The sequence below is a fragment of the Homarus americanus genome, unplaced genomic scaffold (genome assembly GCF_018991925.1).
Source record: "Homarus americanus isolate GMGI-L3 unplaced genomic scaffold, GMGI_Hamer_2.0 scaffold57409, whole genome shotgun sequence".
NCBI lineage: Eukaryota > Metazoa > Arthropoda > Malacostraca > Decapoda > Nephropidae > Homarus > Homarus americanus.
In genome coordinates, this window is record NW_024748879.1 from 38666 (window position 1) to 48480 (window position 9815).

At 41.0% G+C, this 9815-nt stretch overlaps 1 long non-coding RNA gene across 1 annotated transcript in view; it reads left to right on the forward strand.

The window, feature by feature from the left end:
- Positions 1 to 9600, forward strand: part of LOC121853219 — a 48065-nt gene extending 38465 nt beyond the window's left edge. Inside the window, exon 3 of the long non-coding RNA XR_006086281.1 lies at positions 8280 to 9600. This is a non-coding gene — a long non-coding RNA (uncharacterized LOC121853219). The remainder of the gene's footprint in view (positions 1 to 8279) is intronic.
- The last annotated feature ends 215 nt before the right edge of the window (positions 9601 to 9815 follow it).

Sequence of the window (9815 nt, forward strand, 5' to 3'; positions counted from 1 at the left end):
TGTACAGCTCCATAGCCTGCACCAGCCGGGTATGGAAGACTTCATAGCGGTCATTGTCATTGTCGCGGGAAAGGAAGGACTTCATTTTCTCTGCACACTCTATGGCACCCTTAATATCACTATGATTTAAACTGTGTTCTTCGGAGAATGACGCACCTTCTTCCTCCTCTTCACTGACGTGATCTTCTTCCAACATCTCGTCAGCAGTCACTTCAGGATCTCTGATCACCTCCAGGATGTCTTCGTTGGTGGTCTCGGAGAAGCCTTCAGCTGTAATATTGAGCGCAGCTTCTCTGGCAAGGTCCACTGCTACTGCAACAGTCTGAACCTCACCAGTCACAGGTTCACTCCTCCTCTCACCTGGTATGCCATGCAACACATGTCTCCATGCGTGACGAATCGTAGCAATAGTCAGCAGATCCCATGCCTCCACCAAGAAGTCTACAGCTTGTTTGACGTTAAACTTCTTCCAAAATTGTTTGACGAGAACTTCTTGAGTCGCCACCTCTTGTTCCTTGTCCTCGTCGCTTTTACTCTCGCTGTCGGTGTCACCCAGCTTACGCAACTCATCCTTGGTGTTGGTAGAGTCGTTCAGGAGCTTGAACTTCTTTGCAGAGTACGCAGCTTTCACATTGCAGATCAACTCCTGGTCCATGGGCTGGATTAATGACGTAGTGTTGGGAGGAAGGAAGACCACTTTTACGTTGGGGTGACGATCCATAAGTAGGGGCGAGTGTCCAGGTGCGTTGTCAAGGAGCAACAAAATGTTGAATGGAACATTCTGTTGCTCGCATAATTTCTTCACGTCAGGAACAAAACAGTTGTCAAACCAGAAGAGGGACAGAGAAGAGGACATCCACGCCTTACATGCGGTTAGCCAGTGGACATTAAGCTTGTTCATGTCCATATTCTTGTAGGCGTGCGGCTTGCGGGCTGTGTGAATCACCGATAACTTTGGTTTACAGGTACCGGAGGCATTGGTGGTAAACAGGACGGTGATGCGTTCCTTCTACATCTTCCGGCCCCGAATCTTGCTGGCATTCTTTACAACAAAGGTCTTGGACGGTAGCTTTTTCCAGAAAAGACCAGATTCGTCCATGTTAAACACCTGGTCGTCAGTGTACTGTCCTTCCTCCATAATCTCACGTAAGAACGGAGGAAAATCTCTAGCCGCCACACGGTCAGCACTCGCTTCCTCACCACCAATGTTGATGTTGGTGATCTTGTTCCTCTTCTTAAACCTATGCAGCCAACCAGAGGAAGCATTGAAGGGTTTGGGCTCTGCAATTCCCAGCTTATGTGACACTGCTGCGTATAGCTCACGTGCATACTCCTGCACTGAGCGCGTGTCCACCGCCATGTTGCGTCGCACCTGACGAATCAAATAACTCGCCAGCAAATTTTCCACTTTTGCCAGCACCCTGTTCTGGCAATACCTGATCGTTGAAGCACCTGCAGACTTTGTGATTTTCATGTGCACGTTGATCTTGGCTGCATCCTTCTTGATAGTGCGAATTGTAGATTCGTTGACGCCATGCTGGCGCGCGAGATTAACTTGCCGTGTTCCTTTCTCCAAATCTTGAATGATCTGGTACTTCACTTCGTAGCTTAGACCACGGCGTAGCTTCTTGGGCTTAGGGTGGCTGGATCCAGGTAAGGAAAGGTCTTTCTCTGGTGGCGGTGGTGGTCCGGCGGAAGCCATTTCACAGAACAATGGGTTCACGTATATACGGAGCGGCCTGGAGGGATGAAACTGCCGCGGCTAGGTCAAGCGTCGTCTTTCCTCCCTCCCTCCCTCCTCCGGGTGGTCACGTCATAATACTTTAAGCCAATTACAGCTAGCAGCAGAGGGGGGTAGGGATGCATGGCCAATCACAGTCCGATACGTCATATGATGTCAGTGATAACGCAACAAAGACACACACTGCGCAACCTTACCGCGCTGCTTGCCCAAGCGGAGGGAGGAGGCGGGAGCAGTCGGGTGGGGTGAATCTAAAAATAGCGTCTCGAGCCGGACACTCACCGCGTATACGTGGAAAAAACCGCGTTAAGTGAAAGTTCGGCTCTGGCGAGGCACCGCGTATACGGTAAAACGCACTAAGCGAAACCGCGTTAAGCGGGGTCATACTGTATATAAAAAAAAGCTCGTTAAGATACGGGCATGAATAGTGCTGTGTTACAACTTAGGAGCTGTATATATTTATGCAAACACCACTGTACAATGTTGTTCATACTGTTAACATATAATGTATACTGTTGTACTGTATATTTTTTACTCACCAGCAGATCTGTCATGTTTAGCGTAGAATAGGCAGGCACTTCACTCAATTGACTATAATATATAACTAATCATGTTTCTATGTACAGAATTAAACAAAGAATTTATTTTAAATACTCTGTAACATTCAATGCCATAATATCCTGACCACTGGGGCAAGTTATACAGACTTTTCTCCTTGAAAAAAGCCATAATTTTGAGCAGCTTATTACTGTACTCATTTTGTAATGTACTCTGCTAAAGGACTACAATCTTTATCTTATGCAAACTATTAGCTATTTATACTCAAATTAATCGCCATCTTTCAAGAATTCCAGCAATGCAAGTTATATTCTCTTAAGGCAAGTCTGTGACAGTTTATAAGAGGCAAATTTAAGCCTAATACAAAATTCATCCCATTAATTGTAATTGTAGATATTTGAGACGAATATGGCTGTAATATGTAACTCTGTACTATTTACCATTATTGATTCAGGTCTCTGTATTATATGTTTTATAATCATACTCCCTTTTGTCACCAAGTGTTAGTTCAGGTTTTGGGCACTGTTTACCCCTGTCTTAACTCCTTTTTGTGTTTGTACCAGAAATAGAACTTACGGACTTGACATCAGTGTGTTTCCTTTACCCCTGAGTGTAAGGACCACCTGAGTATCACACAGTAATTACCGCCATCTACCTCCCCTGTTGGCTCGGAGGAGGGGGAAGGTGGGGTGTTGACAGCCAGGAAGGGAAATTATTGCATACTCAAGGATTATAAAAGGCAGAGGGTTTAATTTTTTCACTTATAAAATGTCACTGACTTGATTTAGCAGAATGTAACTTGCATTGCTGGAATTCTTGTAAGATAGTGATTAATTTGAGTATAAACATCCCATAGTTTACTTAGTACATTTGAGTACAGGTTGTGATAATTCATGCGGTTGCTCAGCAGTTGTGAAGCTTCGTGACATAATGTATAATGAGTCTCCATATGCCCTGGTTTATTCATTGATCAGTTATCTAAGTGCAAAGGTAGCCAAGTCGAGCCATCATCTATCAGTTAATTTTAAAATTATAATGTAAAATGTTATAAGACAATGGTTTAGTAGTGTTGTTAATGTGTGTGTGCTGTGTAAGTGTCTTGGCATGTCACCTCACCATCTGACTCCTGAACAAACTCTTCATCATCGTCTTCAAATCCTACAATGTGCTTGGCAAGCTCAACACACACACACACACACACACACATATCATTATGTCTAAATCAAATGTAAGTCTGTATATTTTCAGCCACCGGCTGCAACTCTATTAATAAACCGTTTATTATTATTATTATTATTATTATTATTATTATTATTATTATTATTATTATTATTATTATTATTATTATTATTATTACACAGAGAGAGAGAGAGAGAGAGAGAGAGAGAGAGAGAGAGAGAGAGAGAGAGAGAGTCTTGTTGTGTGACTGAGTGGAGGCGAATTGAAAGATCAGCTGTTCAGGAGCTTGTCACTTGGCAACACTGGTGCATGTTACCACTCCTTTCCACTCCATCTCTCTAATCACCAACACCTTTCTTCTTTCTCACTCCATATTTTAAAAATGTTATGTAGCATAATGTTGAAGGGATACAACTTTGCTCATTTATACTTATCACAATCTCCCTCAAGATGCTTTAGGTTTCGTGTTTATTCAAGACATCTTCAGGTCATAAGACCCACTAATCCCCTGGCCAAGAAAGGGTGACCTGACATTCCATCAGAAGGTTAGTAATATGAGACCACTAATACCCCGCCCTACCTCCACCTGACATTGAGTCAGGTCAGGTCAAGTACCCTCCCCCACCCCAAAAAAAAATACTTTAGCTTACGTCTTTATTCAAGACATTTTCAGAAAATGCTCTCAATTTAAAGAAATATTTATATTTGTACAGTACAGTAAGTCCTCGCTTAACGTCGTGGTTCCGTTCCTGAAAACTGCGACGTTAATGGAATAAATTTTCCCCATAAGAAATACAGTAGATAAAATACAGGAGTTACATTCCCCAGCCTCCCTTTGCCCCATAAAATACATTACATACAGTGATCCCTCGGTTAACAAGTTCCTCGGTTAACGATTTACCTTCCATAAGATTCTTAACTTCGGTTAACGAGCAATCCCTCGATTAACGAGTTTTTTACAAGCTGACCTCAACATGTTTTCGCTTGCATTTGGCGGTCCACCAGCTGTAGTATTAGTCCGCCAATACAGTAATCGGTTCTAGGGCTTAAATTCCTTACTATTTTAGTAAATATCAAGAAGTTTATACTATTCAATAATTTTAAAAGATTAATATGAAATATTTTAGTCATTTTAACAATTATTGAACATAATTGAAGGTAAGGAAACTAGTTTCTGGCGCGCCATCCAGCCTGTTAACACACAAACAGGCGATAGTCTCTCTCTCTCTTTTCAGTGGAGGTAACATTTTGCTTGAGACTCTCTTCAACTAAATGATTTTTTCTGTTTCCAAGCAAATTATTGGTCATTTTGAAATTTATTTTACTTATTGACAATATATAATGCAGTGCAGTGTTGATTTAAAGAAAATAATCTTGAATTACACCAAGAGAACTAAAATTTTATGGGTGAAATAGCACCATGGGGTGACTTCTCTTCCACCCCAATGCTTTCTCTTCTCCCTTCTCCTCCACCCCCATTATAATTCCCATCATCATCATCATCATCATCCAGGAGCCTTCTACATACACACCTCAAAGTAAGTGTGCTTTTCTGCCTTTTTTGTTGAATTTAGGCAATTTTTGGTGAGCTGGAACCAATTACCCAAAAACCCATTGAAACAATGGTTTCGGTTAACGAGTTTTTTGGTTAACGAGCAACCTGCTGGAACGGATTGTGCTCGTTAACCGAGGGACCACTGTATACAGAAAATCAATGACATTTTTATAGAAAATAGTGTACAGTATATATAAATAAACTAAATAATTTTATATTGTACTCACTGATGGACGGAGGTGAAGCGAGTGTGTGGTAGGTAGTGGAGAGGTGGAGGGCGGGAGAGGAGGAGGGTGGCGAGTCACCGAGACCCGTCGGGTGGCTCCTCCTCCCGGTTTAAAACTTCCATTTTCGAAGCCAGGCTAATGGTCTTACATTGCTTCTTCACAACACTAGCATCAGTAGCACTTGATGGGCGTTTGGAAGTCATTTTGAATGGTTAGAGTACAGTATTAAGAGCAAAAACACTTAAACACACACGAACGCTGTGGTAGCTTAACAAAGACTGGCGATACTTGGGGACGTTGTAACGCTCCGCAGGTGAGAGCGTACCGCGCGAAGATGAGAGAGGGTGATGCACCGTACAAAGTAGTCCGTGACGACGTTATACTGAATTAGCGGGACGTTATCCGAATCTTGGGTATCTAAAGAATAGCGACGTTATAACGAAACAGCTTTATTGGGGCCAACATTAAACAAGGGCTTACTGTACTGTAATTATAAATAGACCCAGAGCAGAAAAATCCAGCATTACCCAAGTGGTTGGTCTTACCTCCCACGCACCAACCATGTGAGGATATGGCTAAGCATGGTGCAGTCTTTCATAACTCTGGGAACCTTTGTCCCCAGGCCCTGAGCAGAAAGGTTTGGAGTGATTTTCTCGCAATTTTCATAGGTTTTTCGGAAATTGCACATTATTTCATAATCAGTATTTGCTCTCAGACCCGAAAATAAAAATTTTGACAGATTTTCCTGATTTTTTATTTATTTTTGTAATTTTTAGAAAATGCTCTTGATTTTCAACTTCGGAATTTGTTCCCAAACCCCGAATTTGAGGGATTCTGGCTAACGGAGATATTACTTAGTTGGAATATTGAACAAAATTATTTGGAACGATCCGAATAGGGTACAAAATCTGAACAGAAAACGAACAAATAATTGAACAAAAAACTCCGGAAATTGTTGAATACAGCTTGCCCTTAAAAATTTGTGTGGGTTTGGGTCTCAAAATGGCAATGAATTCCCAAAACCGCGAATATCATTTGCTGACGGGGAGGGGGGGGAGGGGTTTACTTTTTACTCGTATGCAAACAAATGTATATTCCTTTTGTGTTTGCCCTGATGACAATTATTTCTTTAACCTGTACTGTATATGTGTGTGTGTAGCCACACACACACACACACACACACACACACACACACACACACACACACACACACACACAAAAATAATAATGGAAAATCCTCTCACAAATAACCAGAAACAAGACAAGAAAATGTATCGAAATGTAGAAAAAATGCGAGAGTACTCTCAAGTCAACTCCATGCTTTGTTATTAAAGTTGGGTTGGTTTGGTTGCCATACGGTAATTTTATCCTCGTAAAAATTACTGTATCTAGAACAAATGGCATCTGAAGGCCAACTGGGTTAATACGTATATCAAACTTACAGAATTTCTTTCGTAGCAATCTAGCCAACCCAACATGAAGGTTGTCGGTGATTGTGGTGTAATGCTGTACTTTTTTCACAATATGTATGTAGGATGGTGTGTGCATGTAACTGAGTAAAAATAAATGAAGAAAGTTACGTACTGTAAATCTACCCAAAAATACGAGTTGAAAAAACCATAACACCTCACAGCTTGGCCCAGTAGCCTGGTGGTTACACTGATGAGCTAACCTTGCTACAATGCCTATTAAACACTATTCGATCATTAAATACTAATAATAACAGTAAATCCAGTGGAAATATGGCAGTGAGTGAGGAGAGTTACAACTGCAAATGACTTGCTAACTAACAGTCACTCATTCCCCTTACCCACTTATTTTGCCAGCGTACGTGTGGGAGAAATATATGTCCTTCTTTTCTCTCTTTTATTGTTTGGGCACATTCCCCCATGCTGGATGAAGGTGGTTGAGGGCATTTGGGAGTCATCACAAGCACAAGGAGCACAGTTGTTAAGAGACCAGAGGAACACACACATGAGATGGTTAAGTGCTTATCCCGGACTGAGGTGGAGGAAGTGTGCGTGGGCCAATCCTCTTAGGACAATAGAGACATCTTGTGGGATGTCAAAAAACTTGCACGCTCCCTGTCTCCCTGTCCCGGCTGCAAAAATGCCAGCAACTTTAAAATTACCCGCAGACATTCTTGGGTACATCCAGGGTGTCATCCGTGAATAATCGAGGTCCGCAAATCATCAAGGCATGCTGTACAATAATGTCAAAATATTCTGAACTCGGTTAATTCGGAATGTTTGGAAATTCAAGTGTTCCAGAGCACCCTTTTTGTTGCATTAACGATGTATAAAAGCCGAGTTACTTTCTTGCAAAAATAAAATAAAGTACTACTGTAAAGTACTGTACTTCCCTGAAACGTCTTAAAATGCTGCAAAACATATTTTCAATGAAAAGTTTGGTTGCACACAATGATTATAAGCTAAAAATAAACATAAAAAATTAAATACAAGCAGTGGATGACAGGGAAATTACTGTGATGCAGTGCAAGACTATGAGGCCCAGCCAAGACATATGGTAGTGATGCATGAAAAGTAAATCTACTGCACTGTAAGTATATAAATTTCGAGAGGATTTTCTCACTGGATTTGATTTTTTATCAATTTAAACTAAAGAAGAAATGTTAATCTTATTCATTTAAAATTTTACTCTTTCCATTGACATCAGATCAAACTCTGGGATACTAAACATATCATCATCATTCCCACATTAAAATATCTTGAGTCAGTATCTTTCCACTGCTTCACGTAGTGATCCTGTGACCCATGATAATTAAATACTACTTGTATTTCTTTTCAGCTTAAATAATACAGTCCATTACTGTATGTATTGGCTTGGGCTGTAGTCAGTTTCAGGGCCGTCGTCACAGGTATACTGTACAGCTACTGTAGCTCCAGTGTTAATATTGGATAAAGTAACATATCTTATTTGGAGAAGTTTATCCTAATGGTATTGAGGTATATAAACTATTGTTAGCTAGATTTTAGTATGGAGTTTTCTATAATTTCAGTCTCGGCAATAAGTGATGACAAGTTCGGCATGGGTACATCTGAACAAAGTAACCAGACCCCAGATCCATCCCCTGGTCAGGAGTCACGCTACATTGCCAGCCTTGACCTTGGAACCACCACTCTCCGCTGTTTCATTTATGATGCAAATGTCCGTATCTGTGGCAAGGCAGAGGAAAAGGTATGAAAAGAAATCTTATACGTGATATGTAAATTTCTTCCTTGTGAAAATTATCTGTGACCCATGGGATACCTTTTCTATGATAAATATAACCTGTATAGCCAGGAGTGTGCTGGGGCTGGTTTGGTCAGGTTTACCGAAATGGTGAATAAAAATTTAACTTGAAATTGTGCAAAAAAACAAAAACTTACATATTTTTAATGTTTAAATTCTAGTGACTTAATGGTTTGGCAAACCGGCCTTGGACATTGTAGTCTAGTTGTACTACAAGTCACTATATATCATTTTACCATTTTTAGCAGTTTTTTGCAATGTCTAATTATTTTTTAATGGAAGATTAGTTTACTCTAAGGTAATGTAATATAGTCATTAGTGAATATAAAAGGTAGGTGAAAAAAAATTTGTCAAAATATTAATAAATGCTCTTTGGAAAGGCTAAAATGTGTTGGGTGTTGTGCCTCTGCCTCAGACCCTGCTGGGGGAACCACCGCTCACCTCAGACGCCTTACCTAAATTTTGACCTAAATCAGAACTGGTTGTTAAGATATTGGCAGCACACCCCTGTGTATAGCCGTCTTACATTTGGCTGTGCACTATGAAAGTGCCACAACAGAAAGGTTGTTTATGTTTAGGATGTTCTAATAATACTTTTGATACCATATATTCTGACATGTTTTTTCATTGTTCAGTTGTTTTTTTTTCTGCTAAATGTAGCCTGGGGAAGTTAACCTGGTCACAGTAGCTAAAGATAATGGTAAGAGAAAGGTCGCTCAAGTCGCATTTCCTTTATTTCTTCCTCAGTGTAATCCCCTAAGTCCTGATACAGCAACCAAATACAGTAGTGAAAACTCATATATTAATACAAATTACAAATATATAACACTCAAAAGTACAATAGGATAATAATAAGTAATACAGTATAGTCTCGGTTTACGCGGATTTCTTATACGCGGTTGTTCATTTACACGGCACCTGTCCAGACACGGCAATTATTAGTTACGAGGTACATTCCAGCATTTACGCGGGAAGCTGTGCGCTTGGTCGCTCTTACGTCACCTCTGACGTCAGATGACGTATCGGACTGTGATTGGGCCACGCATCCTTACCACCACGCATTCCCTCCGCCGCTAGCTGTGATTGGTCTATTTAACCTTGCTTGCCCAGTCAGCAAAACATTACCGAGTTCTTCACCCACCACCCACCACAGCCAGCCCAAGTCAGTGATAGTGATAGTGAGGATATGGACTTTGAGGGGTTTGACAAGGAGGCCTTGCTAGCCTCTGTGGTGGATAGTGATACAGGTGAGGGCCAATAATCTGCCCTCTGCCTCGGAACCAACCCCCCCATCCCCGTGCGC